Here is a 20,031-nt window from a genome sequence, read left to right on the forward strand (position 1 = left end):
ATAAGCAGAATGAAACTGTCTTTTAAGGTGAATTCAGGCAAGTAATCTACAAGGTCATAAATATTATTTACACTCAATTCTGCTTAATACAAGTCAGTAGGGGTCTGTCTAATATGTCTCAAAATGTCTAGAATTCAAGTTTACACTGGAGTAGTAAGGGAAAAACACATGTAGTTGGGCTTGGAAAGTGGACATGGGCAATTTTGCTAGCCCTTGTGAATTACATATCAACTGTCATTTCAGATCAAGTCTAGTCTCTGACTTAGAAACTCATCTAGGCATTTTGACAAGTATACGTGTCAGTAATTGGGAGTCCCAAAGCAGTTTATTTAAGCCTTGGAGCAGCTGGAAACCACTTAGTTATTGGTTTAGGAAGACACTTACCACCTTTCCTGAAAGAAATTAATTATATTAACTAATTTCACATCTTCTGTCCATACACTAGTGCTGTTAGTCTTAAAATCCAAAAGTAGAGATGTATTTTCTTTCTCACTTTAGATGCTGATTCAGGAAAGAGTAAGTATACTAAAATCTATGAAAGCACTTACTGTTTTAATATGGTGAAGACAGCAAAGTCATTATGATAGGTTCTTTCTTTAGTTAGAAAACCAAAGTAAAAAAAAAAAAGCAACTCTCTTTGTAATTTGCATACAATTTCCAAAGTGAAGATACACTGGATAGAAAACACAAAATTACATATATATTTGATTCCTCTAACTACTTTTTCATACATCAGAGTTTACTTTATTCACTGTCATTTATTTGGAGTGGCCAGGATATGGCTTGGTCTGGGGATACAGATTTCATGTCCAAAAAAGGCTATGGTAGAGTTCACTAGGAGATAGTACCAAAAAAAAAAAATAGGGTTAGACTAGTTCTTAGTGGAAAGTAGAAAGACTCAGAATTGATTTATAAGGAAGAAAAACTAGAAAATCATTTTCTTAGTTATTGAATTAACAACTACAATTAAGGATTCATAGTCCATAGTCTTTCACTAGACACTAAATTACTTAACTCATTTAAAAAGATGTAATTTATCTGTAGTAAATAAGTAATTGATTTTAAATTAGTGATCATGTTCAAAGGTATTACTATGATGACTAAATTCCAAAAACATCTACATCATTCAAGGGGAGAATGTCATTTTTAATCTTGTTTCCCACTGTTATGCTCCCACACTTTATTATATACCAATCATACTACTTACCAAGAGAAACGGTAAATACTATTATTAGACTATGAGTTATTCTAGTATCAAGGTCATATCAATTCATCTTTGTGACCCTAGAATCTACCTAAAAGAAGCTGATTGGGAAAACAAAGTATTGAATAAAAGAATAAGTTATTTGAAAACAAAAGGAAAACCAGTCAATTTGTAGATGGTTTCTCTAGTGTACACTGTCCAACTATTTCATCTTTTTAAAGATATAAACACTAATTTGTTTAAAAATCTTGCCTACCTGTGAAGCACATGCCCATTAAAATAGAAGACACAGTGTACAGGAATATCCATACACTGACTCGGTGAACAGTGTACAGGAATGGATCCAAAGAACAATGGAAATTGGCAAATGGAACTGATGACCATTATGTTCTAAGAATAGGGTCTAACATGGTCAAATAATACAGGGCCTATGCAACAAGGAACTTTGCCACTTTAACTCAGTCACTGCTAGTTTGAGGAGGGGTTGGGACAATGTTGCAGTAGATTGGCAACATTTGCCTCAAGGGATTTTCTCCCTCCATTGATACACTTTGGGAGTTTCATCAATCAACCTGATTGAGCAGATGTCACAGTACCCAAGAAGAAAGCCTTTGTTTCCTATCTAACTACATAGACTGTATGTGTTCGAGCTCTTATTCTTATAGGGCAGAAGGCCAAAGATTAATTGAACTTAATGTAGATCATGTGAGTGGCAAATTTAAAAACTCACATGGTACAGAGTGGTTTAAAATGGATAAGTCGCTCTGTCAAATCCTGAATCTCATTCCCACCTTTAATAAAAATCTCATATTTCAAAAGAATGCATTTATACTGTAATTTCTTGACTTATGACTTTTACACATTATCAATTGAATTTTGATTATATAAAAGTTTAGCTTACTTTCAAAATTCTTTCATCTCCTCCCACAAATGGGAAGTGGGTAGAATGATCACTGGGGGCTTGTGGAGATGGGGCAGGAAGTGTGTGAGTGAACTATGTAGTAGATGGTACCAAATGTAGCACTTTGAGGTGATGCCAAATTAAAAACTTGGCCAACTGCCCCAAAACATCATCAATACAAAGGCTAAATCAGAGGAAAAGATCCTGGAGCAAGATCAACAGAATCCTGGGAAGCTCAGTCAAGAGAAAAGAGTAGAGGCAAGATAGCAGGGGCAGATATGGATGCAGTTTCTATACCCACAGTAATATCTTGGCAACTCTTATAGAGCTTATGCCACATGAGGGGTCTGCAGACATAGTGCCCTGAAAATGGTGGTCATCAGAACTGTACATTAGAAAAATCAGCAAACTAAAGTAAACCCTTGAAAGATTCTTCCTTAAATCACTTCAATTTTGCAATAATCCATGAAAGATAAAATCATGAAATCTATTACCAGTTAAACAGCTACCCTGGTGAATCCTAACATTGGAGAGCCCTGGGATAAGGATACAAATGGAGATCAACATACTATATTCCATGTATTTAAAATTGTAAGTCAAGGCAACATTTAAGTAAAGTATATTCTATCCTCTTACCTTGACAAATATGATTTCTTAACAGAAAAATGTGTAGAACTGTTTTTATAAGACTAAAGGCCAGTAAAATAATTAAGAATTAAATTAGTATTATAGTTGTGTAAGTGGACTGTGGATGAACTGAGTAATAAAATAACTATACAACTTATAAATTATTTTCTAAAAATCATTTTTCTTATCTTCAACAAAATCACTATTGCACTGTTAGTCGAGCATGCTATTTTGAAAGTAATAATTTAAGAATTAAAAAATATAAGTATGTACAAAATATGAGCATATTATAAAAATTTAAATTAAGCTAACTTCAAAAATCAAAATATTAAAATTATCTTACATGCATATTTTTTAAAACACTTTCTTCTAAAGTAGTCAAAATTATCTATTGGATGCAAAGGGCAACATACAAATTATAATTCATATAAAAAATTTAAATAAAATATTTAAATGCTGAAATTTTATTTTTTGAAAATTAAATGTATCAAATATTTTAATAAAAATGAAGTTATTAGCAATTCTTCATTTTAACACTGACACAGTGTCAGTCTAGTTATAACTGACATCACATTTTACACATAATACATGTGTACTTACATACATAGAAATTTAAGGAAATATGAATTGCTAAATACTGCACAGTATTCCTTAGCTGCCACATGTAAATATAAGTACTATACTAATTTGTACCTTCAGAATCAAATTGGAATGAAAAAGCAGCAAAAAGAAAAAAAAAGATGTTAGGCACTACCAAAAAATGAAATCATGTTAACAAAAATTGATTTTGTTCATGCTAACACAGATTTGACAAGTTATTTTACCCAATTACTTAAATGCTTCTTCCACTCAAATGGGCGATGGAGGTGTTAGCTAACACTAAGGTGATAATCACAATGCAATATATGTGTATCAGATCAACACACTGTACACCTTACATAATACTGCATGTCAATTACATCTCTATCTCAATAAAGCTGTGGAAAAGTCTTCCCTACACCTTGAAGCCATGTCCATTTCCAAAGAACAGCAGCACAATCTACAAACTCACCACATTCAGATGCAGTTGATTTTTGTTTCAAGAACATATGGAAAAAATAGTAGAAAAGAGGCCTGAAAAATGATAGTCTTAAGAGTGGATATTGGGGATGTTTAAGGTTCCTGGTTGCTCTAATGAGGGCTGGATCATGAGTAACAAAGGTGCCCATATGTACTTTAATAAATTGTGTGTGTGTGTGTGTGTGTTTGGGATATCTAGTTATGGACTAGATCTCTAAAGAAGTGTGAGGCCCAGGGCTGAGCCCCTCTTGGTTGGTACTGCCAGCAACAGAAGTGACTCAGATGCCAGTAAAGGTCCTAAGATAATGTACAGAGAAAGAATATCACTACCAACAGTGACTCAAAGTTTCCTGTGTTAATTATCATTATGTCAGAACAAACTAAACAAACAAAATTAAAGTTTAAAAAAATCAATAAACACAACAAACCCTGGACCACAATGTCATGCACGTATGTCTGTGGAGGCCATTACTATATACCCTGTACACTAGGTGCACCATACTTGATACATAATAGGAACTTAGTAAGTACTTATGAGATAAATTAATGAAATATTTTGTGCCTACTCTGCATTATGTGATGAGCTTAAGACAGTGGGTACCCCCTACCCATGACCTCAAGGAGACACCTGAGACGAGATTTACATGCCAGAGTAGAATTTATCAGTCTCTTCATCAGTCCTTTCCACATGCTTTGTGACAACTCAACTTAAAGCAGAGAGCCCCTTCTGCCCTGACAAGCATTAGAGACAACTGCAGGAACATTGCTCATCACTAAGCTTATAGGTGGGTTTCAGGATTAAATTAGCACCAGATTTGAGGTCTCATTACTTCAAACTCAATACACAATTTTAGAGCAGCCCACTGGATCTGGGAAATTTTAGTACTATGACAGCCTTATTCCCACTTCATCTTGGAATCCAGCTCCTTCTTTGCTTCTGCTCCAAAGCTTAAATCAACTACTAGTATCTGTACAAATTGGAGTTATGCCATAGCTTTTCACCTGGCAATGAATAACTTCACCCATGACTTTAGGGATTGGTGGCATAACCCATGAACTCGATCTAGAGGGTAGATCATTTGGAACTGGTAAGGACAAGCTTGACAGAAATATTTAAATGCATCCAAACTTCAGACAAGTTATAGGGACTTTAAAAAAAGTCAGAAAAATAAAAATTGTTAGAATAAAATGAAACACATTTTTGGAAAGTACCCACTTTATAACTGTCAAAGATTATAGTTTTCATGGAATTATACTTTTATTCTTTCAATAGTATATTTCTCCAAAATAATCACACTTACCCAGACTCCCAGCCCAGGTAATTACATTAGCATGTCAACTAATTTAATGACAGCATTAAGTTTTTACCAGTTATGAGTAAATAATGTATTTGTACAACTGGAAGTGATTTGCAACAAATTTGACTTATCAAGCAATACTGAGTTTAGCACTGATAAATGGTAGTAAAATGTTGGATGGAATTCAGACTACATTGGTTGTAATAAACCAGTGTAGGCTTCAGGAGAAGCAGAGCAGCATAATAAAACTCAAGAACATTAAATTCACTTAAAAGGCCAACCTGACAGCACTGGAGGTCAGTATCTTTCCTTTATTCTCAAGGCCTGTATAATGTAGGCCTCAGGCTCAAGTATTAGTAAAATCTCCTATAGTGTTCTTCCAATAAACTTACCCGTTTTCCATGAAGAAACACCTTATAAGGAGAAAAAGGTAAAGTATCCACCTCATAATTTAAGATTTAACCTCAAAATCTTTCAACAAAGGAATTTCTCCTGGTATCAAGGGATCCTGTACCACGAGTTTCATGCAATGTGGGGCTCCTTGGAGACAGAGACTCTTACCTTCCTAGGTTGTAATCCACATCCCACACACAGACAACTTGGTACGAAGCTGGCACTCTACGCTTATTGAATAGATTTATTAGTTACTATAACTTACTTGTATTCCAGCATTAACTTTTTTTCATTCTTAGTAAATAAGAGTAACATGTGATTTGTAACCAGCATAAAAAGGCCAGATACTAAAATGCCAACTATTTATATGCCAAAAAAAAAAAAAAATGCTGAGACATAACTTAAAATGCAATGAAGTATTTCTTCTACATTTAATAGGTCAAATTCTTTAAGTTTCTTTATATAATGTATTTCCATTTATAATGCTAGTCAGTAACTTCTCCTGCTGCTTTTTTACTCAGACTTACTCATAGATGACCTTTTCCCATAAAGAATTTGAGATAGAGTTCCTTTTCCTCCAAGGACTGTAACTATAGATATCAGGAGTATTTTCAAATTGTCACATAAATATGTCTGACATTCTGCATTCTATGAATCTTGTGTGCACATGGCTCTGATCCTCTTCTGGACTTCAGTTTCATACCTTCAACATAAGATTAATTACTAATCCCTGTTCTAAGTAGGCAACGCACACTGGGCAATACATCACAGCAAGAACTGAGTCTTGAAGCACTATGATAAAACATCTCCATCTCACCATTATAGCTTTGCCTTATTCAGGCATAGAGTGTTTAAGGCAGCACATTACTTTTTGTTTTACTTCTGTCTGTAGTGGTTGAAACAAACTTAATGTTAGAAACTCAAGGGACACTTTAACTTTAATGGCCCTTGTATGTGGGGTTATAGCTAAAAGTGTAAAACTACTATAATGAAGCTGGTGTACCATGGTTTTATGGTACTATAATAATTACCTGGGAATTGCATCCATACTGGGAAACTTCACAAGTGATCAATCATATTGTGGTCTTTAGCAGAAAAGTACTAAGTGAATATATAAATAATTGCACCAATGTATGGCCAGCTTATAAATACTTACATGGCAAGAAGTACAAGAGAGTCAGAAATAATAGCATCCATGCATACCTATTCCTACCTTCATTCTAGTAGATTAATAATTAAAAGTATTTTGGTGGAAAAGTTTAATTTGTTTTTCTTGAACCAAAGGATGAGATAATTTGCAGTACTCAGACCCTGAGGATGCTGGGTATAGCCAAGGCTGTAGCTAATTTGGGGTCTCAAAGATGGGAGAGCATTCCCTGGTTATTTCATACCACTTCCTGCTTTAATGGATTTCTTTTTTTTTTTTTTTTTTTTTTGATAATTATTTTTTATTGAAGGGTAGTTGACACACAGTATTACATTACATTAGTTTCAGGTGTACAACACAGTGATTCAACATTTATATACATGATAATTCTAAGTACCAGCTATCACCATACCAAGTTGTTACAATATTTTGACTATATTCCTTATGCTATACATTACATCCCGGTTGCTTATTTATTTTACAATTGGAAGTGTGTACTTTTTCTTGGTTGTTGTTGTTAGGGCATCTCTCATTTTTATTGATCAAATGGTTGTTAACAACAATAAAATTCTGTATAGGGGAGTCAATGCTCAATGCACATTCATTAATCCACCCCAAGCCTAATTTTCGTCAGTCTCCAATCTTCTGAAGCATAACGAACAAGTTCTTACATGGAGAACAAATTCTTACATAGTGAATAAGTTACATGGTGAACAGTACAAGGGCAGTCATCACAGAAACTTTTGGTTTTGCTCATGCATTATGAACTATAAACAGTCAGTTCAAATATGAATACACATTTGATTTTTATACTTGATTTATATGTGGATACCACATTTCTCTCATTATTATTTTTAATAAGATGCTGAAGTGGTAGGTAGATACAACATAAAGGTAGAAAACATAGTTTAGTGTTGTAAGAGAGCAAATGTATATGATCAGGTGTGTGCCTGTAGACTATGTGTTAATCCAAGCTAGACAAGGGCAATAAAACATCCACATATGCAGAAGATTTCTCTCAGAACAGGGGGGGTGAGGTTCTAAGCCTCACCTCTGTTGATCCCCAATTTCTCACCTGATGACCCCCCAGCGACTGTGCCTGTCTTAGGTTGTTCCTCCCTTGAGGAATCTTACCCGTCTCTGGCTAACCAGTCATCTTCCGGGGCCACACAGGGAAATGTTAAGTTGGTAAGTGAGAGAGAAGCCTTATTGTTTGAAATGGTTAGCTTTTTATTTCTTTGCATATTTATGCCCTGTGGCTTCTATGCCCAGCATTTGTCTTGAGGTATCTTTACCACTTGGAGGAGTTATGATACTCGGTAAATTTGATATGAGGCACGAATTCTATTTAAGAATTCGTTGTAATTAGGAAGGAAGAAGAAAAGCTATAGAAGTAGCAGGCGGGAGAAAACATGGGAAGATTGATTATTTCTTTGACATATCTTCTTGTAGAGTAACTTCAGCATGTATATATTTTAAGCTACTACTTAAATTGCGCACACACATTAACATAATAGGAGTATAGTTACATAACCAAAGCATACCTGTAATTACCAGCCATCTCCAGTGAAACCAAGAAAACCAGTTAGGCACCCTAGGCATTTGTGAAAACTTATCAATGATATGATGGTTATTATCTAACTGAATTTGAATAGTTTGAGAAAAATCAGACAAATTAAAACAACCCATTCCTGGGCACTGTTCACATCCCATATGTTCTTTTAACAGTAAATAGTCTGTAGTTGTAAGATTTTGGAGCGCTACAATTTGCACTTCTCCTAATTCTTGGTTGAGTTCCAACAGTATAGATCCAGTCAAATTTGTTGTTTTACTGTATGCACAGGCCAGCTTAGATATCTCCTTCATTCCCATGGCAAGTCCAGGAGCTGGTGGGATGAGTGCATCTACAGCTGTAGCAGTGCGTGGATCTTTGTTGGGGTTTTTTGATGATCATCTTCTGGCATGAGTCTTCCCGAGAGTGCTGATGTTGGAAGTTCTCTTTCATATCGTTTCTTAGTTCATTTTCGGGGTAGCCAAATTAGGCTTTGATCCTCTGTATAAACACAAACAGACCCTTTGCCTACACTTTTATATGTCCTTTATATTATTGTGTAGAACTCATTAGAGGTCACCACATAGGAACTGCATTTTTTTTTTTTTTTAATCATTAATCTACACTTACATGACGAATACTTACGAATACTTTGTTTACTAGGCTCTCCCCTATACCAGGTCCCCCCTATATACTCCTTTACAGTCACTGTCCATCAGCGTAGCAACCTGTTGTAGAATCACTACTTGTCTTCTCTGTGTTGTACAGCCCTCCCCTTTCTCCCACCCCGCTATGGATGCTAATCTTAATACCCCCCTACTTCTCCCCCCCTTATCCCTCCCTACCCACCCTTCCTCCCCAGTCCCTTTCCCTTTGGTACCTGTTAGTCCATTCTTGAGTTCTGTGATTCTGCTGCTGTTTTGTTCCTTCAGTTTTTCCTTTGTTCTTATATTCCACAGATAAGTGAAATCATTTGGTATTTCTCTTTCTCTGCTTGGCTTGTTTCACTGAGCAAAATACCCTCCAGCTCCATCCATGTTGCTGCAAATGGTTGGATTTGCCCTTTTCTTATGGCTGAGTAGTATTCCATTGTGTATATGTACCACTTCTTCTTTATCCATTCATCTATCGATGGACATTTAGGTTGCTTCCAATTCTTGGCTATTGTAAATAGTGCTGCGATAAACATAGGGGTGCACTGATCTTTCTCATACTTGATTGCTGCATTCTTAGGGTAAATTCCTAGGAGTGCAATTCCTGGGTCAAATGGTAAGTCTGTTTTGAGCATTTTGATGTACCTCCATACTGCTTTCCACAATGGTTGAACAAGTTTACATTCCCACCAGCAGTGTAGGAGGGTTCCCCTTTCTCCACAGCCTCGCCAACATTTGTTGTTGTTTGTCTTTTGGATGGCAGCCATCCTTACTGGTGTGAGGTGATACCTCATTGTAGTTTTAATTTGCATTTCTCTGATAATTAGCGATGTGGAGCATCTTTTCATGTGTCTGTTGGCCATCTGTATTTCTTTTTTGGAGAACCGTCTGTTCAGTTCCTTTGCCCATTTTTTAATTGGGTTATTTGTTTTTTGTTTGTTGAGGCGTGTGAGCTCTTTATATATTCTGGACGTCAAGCCTTTATCGGATGTGTCATTTTCAAAGATATTCTCCCATACTGTAGGGTTCCTTTTTGTTCTATTGATGGTGTCTTTTGCTGTACAGAAGCTTTTCAGCTTAATATAGTCCCACTTGTTCATTTTTGCTGTTGTTTTCCTTGCCCGGGGAGATATGTTCAAGAAGAGGTCACTCATGTTTATGTCTAAGAGGTTTGTGCCTATGTTTTCTTCCAAGAGTTTAATGGTTTCATGACTTACATTCAGGTCTTTGATCCATTTTGAGTTTACTTTTGTATATGGGGTTAGACGATGGTCCAGTTTCATTCTCCTACATGTAGCTGTCCAGTTTTGCCAGCACCATCTGTTGAAGAGACTGTCATTTCGCCATTGTATGTCCATGGCTCCTTTATCAAATATTAATTGACCATATATGTCTGAGTTAATGTCTGGATTCTCTAGTCTGTTCCATTGGTCTGTGGCTCTGTTCTTGTGCCAGTACCAAACTGTCTTGATTACTATGGCTTTATAATAGAGCTTGAAGTTGGGGAGTGAGATCCCCCCTACTTTATTCTTCTTTCTCAGGATTGCTTTGGCTATTCGGGGTCTTTGGTGGTTCCATATGAATTTTTGAATTATTTGATCCAGTTCATTGAAGAATGTTGCTGGTAGTTTCATAGGGATTGCATCAAATCTGTATATTGCTTTGGGCAGGATGGCCATTTTGACGATATTAATTCTTCCTAGCCATGAGCATGGGATGCGTTTCCATCTGTTAGTGTCCCCTTTAATTTCTTTTAAGAGTGACTTGTAGTTTTCAGAATATAAGTCTTTCACTTCTTTGGTTAGGTTTATTCCTAGGTATTTTATTTTTTTTGATGCAATTGTGAATGGAGTTGTTTTCCTGATTTCTCTTTCTGTTGGTTCATTGTTGGTATATAGGAAAGCCACAGATTTCTGTGTGTTGATTTTGTATCCTGCAACTTTGCTGTATTCCGATATCAGTTCTAGTAGTTCTGGGGTGGAGTCTTTAGGGTTTTTTATGTACAGTATCATGTCATCTGCAAATAGTGACAGTTTGACTTCTTCTTTGCCAATCTGGATTCCTTGTATTTTTTTGTTTTGTCTGATTGCCGTGGCTAGGACCTCTAGTACAATGTTAAATAACAGTGGGGAGAGTGGGCATCCCTGTCTAGTTCCCGATCTCAGCGGAAATGCTTTCAGCTTCTCGCTATTCAATATAATGTTGGCTGTGGGTTTTTCATAGATGGCCTTTATTATGTTGAGGTACTTGCCCTCTATTCCCATTTTGCTGAGAGTTTTTATCATGAATGGATGTTGAACTTTGTCAAATGCTTTTTCAGCATCTATGGAGATGATCATGTGGTTTTTGTCTTTCTTTTTGTTGATGTGGTGGATGATATTGATGGACTTTCGAATGTTGTGCCATCCTTGCATCCCTGGGATGAATCCCACTTGGTCATGGTGTACGATGGTTTTGATGTATTTTTGAATTCGGTTTGCTAAAATTTTGTTGAGTATTTTTGCGTCTACGTTCATCAGGGATATTGGTCTATAGTTTTCTTTTTTGGTGGTGTCTTTGCCTGGTTTTGGTATTAGGGTGATGTTAGCTTCATAGAATGAGTTTGGGAGTATCCCCTCCTCTTCTATTTCTTGGAAAACTCTAAGGAGAATGGGTATTATGTCTTCCCTGTATGTCTGATAAAATTCCGAGGTAAATCCATCTGGCCCGGGGGTTTTGTTCTTTGGTAGTTTTTTGATTACCGCTTCAATTTCGTTGCTGGTAATTGGTCTGTTTAGATTTTCTGTTTCTTTTTGGGTCAGTCTTGGAAGGTTGTATTTTTCTAGGAAGTTGTCCATTTCTCCTAGGTTTCCCAGCTTGTTAGTATATAGGTTTTCATAGTAGTCTCTAATAATTCTTTGTATTTCTGCGGGATCTGTTGTGATTTTTCCTTTCTCATTTCTGATACTGTTGATTTGTGTTGACTCTCTTTTCCTCTTAATAAGTCTGGCTAGAGGCTTATCTATTTTGTTTATTTTCTCGAAGAACCAGCTCTTGGTTTCATTGATTTTTGCTATTGTTTTATTCTTCTCAATTTTATTTATTTCTTCTCTGATCTTTATTATGTCCCTCCTTCTGCTGACCTTAGGCCTCATTTGTTCTTCTTTTTCCAATTTTGATAGTTGTGACATTAGACCGTTCATTTGGGATTGCTCTTCCTTTTTTAAATATGCTTGGAGTGCTATATACTTTCCTCTTAAGACTGCTTTTGCTGCGTCCCACAGAAGTTGGGGCTTAGTGTTGTTGTTGTCATTTGTTTCCATATATTGCTGGATCTCCATTTTGATTTGGTCATTGATCCATTGATTATTTAGGAGCGTGTTGTTTAGCCTCCATGTGTTTGTGAGCCTTTTTGCTTTCTTTGAACAGTTTATTTCTAGTTTAATGCCTTTGTGGTCTGAAAAGTTGGTTGGTAGGATTTCAATCTTTTGGAATTTACTGAGGCTCTTTTTGTGTCCTAGTATGTGGTCTATTCTGGAGAATGTTCCATGTGCACTTGAGAAGAACGTGTATCCTGTTGCTTTTGGATGTAGAGTTCTGTAGATGTCTATTAGGTCCATCTGTTCTAGTGTGTTGTTCAGTGCCTCTGTGTCCTTACTTATTTTCTGTCTGGTGGATCTGTCCTTTGGAGTGAGTGGTGTGTTGAAGTCTCCTAGAATGAATGCATTGCATTCTATTTCCTCCTTTAGTTCTGTTAATATTTGTTTCAGGTATGTTGGTGCTCCTGTATTGGGTGCATATATATTTATAATGGTTATATCCTCTTGATGGACTGAGCCCTTTATCATTATGTAATGTCCTTCTTTGTCTTTTTTTACTTTCTTTATTTTGAAGTCTGTTTTGTCTGATACCAGAATTGCAACACCTGCTTTCTTCTCTCTGTTGTTTGCTTGAAATATCTTTTTCCATCCCTTGACTTTAAGTCTGTGCGCGTCTTTGGGTTTGAGGTGAGTCTCTTGTAAGCAGCATATGGATGGATCTTGCTTTTTTATCCATTCTATTACTCTGTGTCTTTTGATTGGTGCATTCAGTCCATTTACATTTAGGGTGATTATTGAAAGGTATGAATTTATTGCCATTGCAGGCTTTAAGTTTGTGGTTACCAAAGGTTTAGGGTTAGCTTCTTTACTGTCTTACTGTCTAACTTAACTCGCTTGTTGAGCTATTATAAACACAATCTGATGATTCTTTATTTCTCTCCCTTCTTATTCCTCCTCCTCCCTTCTTCATATGTTGGGTGTTTTGTTGTGTGCTCTTTTTAGGAGTGCTCCCATCTAGAGCAGTCCCTGTAGGATGCCCTGTAGAGGTGGTTTGTGGGAGGCAAATTCCCTCAACTTTTGCTTGTCTGGGAATTGTTTAATCCCTCCTTCATATTTAAATGATATTCGTGCTGGATACAGTAGTCTTGGTTCGAGGCCCTTCTGTTTCATTGCATTAAGTATATCATGCCATTCTCTTCTGGCCTGTAGGGTTTCTGTTGAGAAGTCTGATGATAGCCTGATGGGTTTTCCTTTGTAGGTAACCTTTTTTTTCTCTCTGGCTGCTTGTAATACTTTGTCCTTGTCTTTGATCTTTGCCATTTTAATTATTATGTGTCTTGGTGTTGCCCTCCTTGGATCCCTTGTCATGGGAGTTCTGTGTACCTCTGTGGTCTGAGAGGCCATTTCTTCCCCTAGTTTGGGGAAATTTTCAGCAATTATTTCTTCAAAGACATTTTCTATCCCCTTTTCTCTCTCTACTTCTTCTGGAATGCCTATGATTCTTAAATTATTTCTTTTATATTGATCACTCAGCTCTCTTAAAATTCTTTCATTCCTGGAGATCCTTTTATCTCTCTCTGCATCAGCTTCTCTGCGTTCCTGTTCTCTGTTTTCTAGTCCATTAATGGTCTCTTGCATCTCGTCCATTCTGTTTTGAAGTCCTTCCAGAGCTTGTTTTATTTCTGAATTCTCCTTCCTTAGTTCTTGCATATTTCTCTGCAAGTCCATCAGCATGGTTATGACTTTTGTTTTGAATTCTTTTTCAGGTAGACTGGCTAAATCTATCTCCCCAGATTCCTTCTCAGGGGAAGATGTAGCAGATGCCGAATCTGTCTGGGTTAGTCTTGTCTGAATCATATTTTTTTGCCTTTTCATGTTGACAGGTGCTATTGACTGTCAGCTGGGAGGGCCAAAATTTTCACTTACTACTGGCCTTTCTTTACTGGGGCAACTGCGACCCCTAGTGGCTTGTGTTGGGTAATTGCGTGTAGAGTGGGTCTTTGTGTCTTGCCTGGCCGGAAGGGAGAAATTTCCCTTTCTGTGGGCGGAATTTGTCTCAGGCTGCTTCTCTGCTTTCGCAGCGCCCGGTGGGGTGATGGATGGGGGGGCTGCTTGACTGTTTGCCTCCGTGAGGGGTCTCAGAGCTGTTGCCCAGGGGGTTAGTGCACCCGGTTTTCCCTGTAATTTCCAGCTGCTGTACTGTGACCTGGGTTGTTTCCGTCAAGCTGTTAAGTCCCTGTCCCTTTAAGACTTTCAGAAAGGCCCCCGCTTTTCTTTGTCACAGGGGCATCAGCTTCAGCACCCGCTCTGAGGTCTACCCCCTGTTCTCCCAGTATCCAGGGCCCCCTGGGCATATACTGTGTCTGCGCTCTGGCCCGGATGGCTGGGGCTGGGTGTTCGGCAGTCCTGGGCTCCGTCTCCCTCCCGCTCTGCCTATTCTTCTCCCGCCGGGAGCTGGGGGGAGGGGCGCTCGGGTCCCGCAGGGCCGGGGCTTGTATCTTACCCCTTTCACCAGTCGCTGGGTTCTCGCTGGTGTAGCTGCAGTCTGGCCACTGTCCTGCGTCTTCTGGTCTCTCTTTTAGGGCTAGTTGTGTTTGTTGTATTTTCAAAAGTATATATGTTTTTGGGAGGAGATTCCCACTGTCCTACTCACGCCGCCATGTTGGCTCCGCCTCCCTTTAATGGATTTCTTAAGCAAATGTTTACCTTATCATAATGTGTAACTTGGGCAATATGTTCTGATTATTATGGGGTTGTGCTCCCCACTGTGGGTTAGTCACAAAATTTTCCTTAAGTTGTTGTGCAAAGAAAGTTAGCATGAAGTTTCTCCAAGGTTCTGGCTGACTTATGTTTGAAGTCTTTTGTTGTTATTTACTTTCTGACAGAGGAGCTGGAAATAGGATTTTGGAACTTTGTGATGTTTGGCTAGTGCTCTTTCACTGAGTGGTGTGTTAGCATGTGGTTTACTTATGCAAAACAACTCAAAAGATGGATTTAAAGTACATTTCTTAGAAGTATGAGTGTTTTTTGAGAAAAGTTCCTAGCAGTTCCAATTTTGTGGAACAACAGACTAACACTAGATAAAAATTCTGGCAAGGTACTTAACTATCACCTTCTGCAATCTGAGTTTAGCAACACAACAGCTGTTACCAGGTTTCTCTGTCCCTCCCCATCTCCACTTACCATAAAAGGAAAGTTTAAGAACCACTTCTTTAAAATTAAGTAGATGGTGATACCACTTGTCTGGTACTGCATTTTACCAATAAAGTTTTTGAATAGCAGCAACTCTAACCTAGCTCAAGTCTGGATTTTACCTTTATAGTAGGAGGATGGGGAGAAAATTAATTGATGAATATGTGAAGTAGTGAACAGTTAACTGGGGATGCATATGTCCATAAACATACACATCCTTTTCCTTAAATTGTATCTCTGTAACCATCTGCGTAACTTTAGTTGAAAAACAGCAATACAAATGGGATATATTTGTGAATTGAGGTCTGGGTAGAAGGGCTCTGTCTCCTCAATGCACATATCCCCCCATACCGCTCGGGTAAAGATCCTGCATTCTTTTATCCTCACTCTCCCTGCAAAATCCTAGAACCTAAAACAAAAATATAATTTAATTAATGAATTTAATGGATGTACTGCTGAGCTCTTTCACCTACAGAAACAAAACATCACCCTTACCTCCAGATACACGCACACAGGCTTAACTTTTCTCACCAATCAATGCCACTTTCCTCACCATGGGGAACTTCTATGCTGCCATCCCTATGATTAAGTATTATGTGCCTTTCAGTTTGCCTTTATGAATATTTAATTATTTTAATAATACAGCTAAAACATTTGACTGAATTAACCACAGAAATTCTGACGGTGGGCAGTCCTAAGAAATACCCAGTTCCGGGACCTCAGCTGCAGTATCTACTCTCTAAGCTATCCTGAACCCCTGCTCTGTCAACTCTAGTACTGTTACTAGAGGAATCTGGCTGGCTCCTGAGTTTCTTCTACCTGAGAACACTGATGACAAGGATGACAAACGAGCCCTATTATTACTAATGGAAACAATGCACCAAACTATAGAGATAGTTGAAATTCCAAATCAGGAATATCTTGACCTTGAAAGATACCCAGTTTCACAGGAAGAGTGTGCTACTTGGCATGTGTTCACCTGGGTCCCAAGCACTGATCTAGGATGTGAAAATTTCCTCTTCTGCACCATTTTTATTTCCATTCATCCATTCATTTATTCACTCACTCATTCCCAGTACCAAGCAAGACTCTTAACACAGCAAATTATCTAATAATAACAGGGTTAATTATCTAGGCCAGTTCCAGCTTCAGGGCATGAGTGTTGCATTTACTGATAGTTTCCTTAGATGAGCCACTACAATTTGAGACCTTTCCAGTACCAGGCAAGGCTACAGTAAGAACCAGTTCTATAGGCCCCTGTATAGGAAAGAAAGACCAGATCAGAATATTTTAAATTTCCTAGGCTGGGTAAATTAGAAAAGATTGGCCATTTCATATGCTTCCTCAAAGAAGTACAGGATTAGACTATCAGTGAATGGGAATAAGATGGTCTTTATAAGGCCAGCATATTAGCTAAGTAATAAAGAGAGAGAAAAATGGGCAAGAAACAATAGAGGAAGAAAAGGAAAAGAAACAGCTTGAGTCAAAAGACGTGAAGAGCTGTGTGGCCCAAGACAGGCACTCACCAGTGTCGCACTGACGTGGTAAGGGGCAGTCTGCGGGGAAAAAGGATGGGGTGGACAACGGGTGGGAGGTAGAGAGCATCCAACTTCTCACCAATCCCACCACTTCTACCTACTCCAGGTTGCCATCACCACTGTAGACTACTGAAATAGCTTTCTGACCGTTGCTCCTCTATAGGTTTTCCTCTATCCATAATCAGAAATGATCCTTATAAAAGGTAAATTACAGTTATGTCACTTCCCTGCTCAGAACATTCAACATCTTCCCCTCCCACTCAGAATAAATTTCAGTCCTTATTACAGCTTGAGAGGCCACCCGTTATCTGGCCTCACCTCTTCTTCAGCATGCTTCAACAAGGCTTTCTCTGTTCCTTGAGTGCATTAGGTTTCTTTCCTCTTGAGGAACTTTGTGTTCTGTGTTGGAACTCTCTCCCCCCTGATCTGCCCACGGCTGACTCCTTCTCATAGGTACAGTTCAAAAGTCATTTTGACCATGTCTAACTCATAGATGAGGTCAATAAATGTCTGCTGAGTGAATAAATGAGGATTATGAAAATTTAATCATAACTTTAATAACTGAAGAACACTGGGCGCAAAAGACTTGGTCAGTGGGAATGCTTGTTTTTCCAGATGATTTAGGGATATCTTGTAGAAAACAATAATCTGTGACACAGAAATACTGCCAATGCATGTAACAAAAACACAGTTTCCAGCCTAATAAAGAACTTTTTTAAAATTGGAAGTTTATACATTTTATTTTTTCAGTATTAAACTATTCATACAAATTACCAATGAAAGTGTTAAGTAGATGGATGGAATTATTGCTTATAGCTGGAATCGGTTTTGTTATTTAAATTCCAAAATGGGGGCAGTTGTAATGATTTGCTTTATTAAGAATTCACACTAGACTCTTATTTCACAGCATACATAACTGCTCTAAGGTCAAGACTTACTTGTTCTCAAGAGACTCATACTGTTTGCTGAGCTATCTCACCTCAACACTAATGAATATGGTAAGTTCAGCCACCATGAACCTGCACACCACAGGTGTAGCACCTATCCTTTCTTACTTGTCCTATATTCAAGTAGCATACAGCATTTTTCTCGCATTGTCCAGCTACCTGAATAAAATCTCAAATCTGATGGAAACCAAGATTTCTTCCAAATCAAATTTCACCATCTTATTTCTAAGCCCATAACAGTTCAATTTTAAAGAGTCACTGGACTTGCTGCTGTTAAATGCCCCCTATTTAGCATTCTATTAGCCTTTAAAAACATTTACTTCCAAAGTATTTTCACCAGTCCTTTCTATATTAGTTGAAACAGACAATGCTAGCTAGCTATGACGACTATTACTTTGGATCAAGTTTATTACTAGAACTCTTATTATTCTAATGTCTTTATCATTTGTGTATCTTGCATTTGCTATTTTTCCTATAGAGGATCTCATAATCCCACTCCCCTTCCCTGCTTTCTCCTCTATGCTCCGCCTTTTTAACTCAGGAAAAAGACTTAGCTATTCCTTAGAGACTTTCTCAGTCACCCAAATTCAGAGAACCCTCTATTTCTTAGAACTCTCACAGCAATTAAGGCCTAGACCACTAGTCAGGCAGTGCGTTAGCTCATCTCCAAAAATAGCCTCCACTGACTACATCAAGAGGTGGAGCTTATTTCCCCACCCCATCCCACCAGCACAGGCTAGTCTTATGACTGCCTTGACCAATAGAACAGTGTGAAAATAGATGTTCTGATCCCAGGACTTAAGAGTGCTAAAAATATCCACCTTCTCACTAATGTAGCCCTAATACATGATGTAAAGCATTCAGATTCCAAAACATTGGAGAAAGAGCCAACATTAAATTGTGCTGGAGGAGGAGACATGATGGGAATAAAGAATCCACTTGCAGAAGACCGGAGGGCCTCACACAATGAATGTAAAAGTGATCCTGGACATACCAGTCCAGCTATCATCTGACTGCAATTGTATGAGATTTCAAGTGAAACAAACAGAACTGTCCAGCTGAGCCTCAGGCAATCCATAGAATCATAAGAAATAATAAAATTGCTGCTGTCTTAAACCATTAAATTTTCAGGCAATTTGTTAGGCAGCAATAAACAAAATACATAGTCATGTTAGCAGCATAGATTTTTTTTTTTTTTAGATAATTATTTTTTATTGAAGGGTAGTTGACACACAGTATTACATTAGTTTCAGGTGTACAACACAGTGATTCAACATTTATATACATGATAATTCTAGGTACCAGCTATCACCATACCAAGTTGTTACAATATTTTGACTATATTCCTTATGCTATACATTACATCCCGGTTACTTATTTATTTTACAATTGGAAGTGTGTACTTTTTTTTTTTTTTTGTGAGGGCATCTCTCATATTTATTGATCAAATGGTTGTTAACAACAATAAAATTCTGTATAGGGGAGTTAATGCTCAATGCACAATCATTAATCCACCCCAAGCCTAATTTTCATCAGTCTCCAATCTTCTGAGGCATAACAAACAAGTTCTTACATGGAGAACAAATTCTTACATAGTGAATAAGTTACATGGTGAACAGTACAAGGGCAGTCATCACAGAAGCTTTCGGTTTTGCTCATGCTTTATGAACTATAAACAGTCAGTTCAAATATGAATACTCATTTGATTTTTATACTTGATTTATATGTGGATACCACATTTCTCTCTTTATTATTATTATTTTTAATAAAATGCTGAAGTGGTAGGTAGATACAAGATAAAGGTAGAAAACATAGTTTAGTGTTAGCAGCATAGATTTTTATGGCTGGAATGGCTTTAAATACCAAAACTGTCCTGCATCATGAGTCATTTTGTGTATTATCTGCTCAAACTATGAACTCTTAAGGGCAAAGAATGTATTTTAGTGGTTTTTACATCCCTCTAGCATACTGCCCTAAAAATAGTAGGTACTTATTAATGTTTATTATCTTGTCCACAAATTAAGTACTTTAAAGGTTCATCTAATTTATTTTGGCCCTTGGAAGTTTTAGAATAAAATTAATTTTGTATAAATAATTTTGTAAAAAACATCAATCTTTGAGGGTTACATTGATAAGATTTCAGATTCCAAAATATTTTGACAAACATTTTGATATCTCTTATATTTTACCCCTTATTTTTCATGTGTAGCATTGTTACATA

The 20,031-nt window shown here is 37.4% G+C and overlaps 1 long non-coding RNA gene across 1 annotated transcript in view; it reads right to left on the bottom strand.

Moving 5' to 3' along the window:
• The window catches only part of LOC118921702 (uncharacterized), a 150,619-nt gene extending 132,983 nt beyond the window's left edge, over positions 1-17,636 (bottom strand). Inside the window, exon 1 of the long non-coding RNA XR_005028462.2 lies at positions 17,182-17,636. This is a non-coding gene — a long non-coding RNA (uncharacterized LOC118921702). The remainder of the gene's footprint in view (positions 1-17,181) is intronic.
• Positions 17,637-20,031: the final 2,395 nt, after the last annotated feature.

This window comes from Manis pentadactyla, chromosome 12 (assembly GCF_030020395.1).
Source record: "Manis pentadactyla isolate mManPen7 chromosome 12, mManPen7.hap1, whole genome shotgun sequence".
Lineage (NCBI taxonomy): Eukaryota > Metazoa > Chordata > Mammalia > Pholidota > Manidae > Manis > Manis pentadactyla.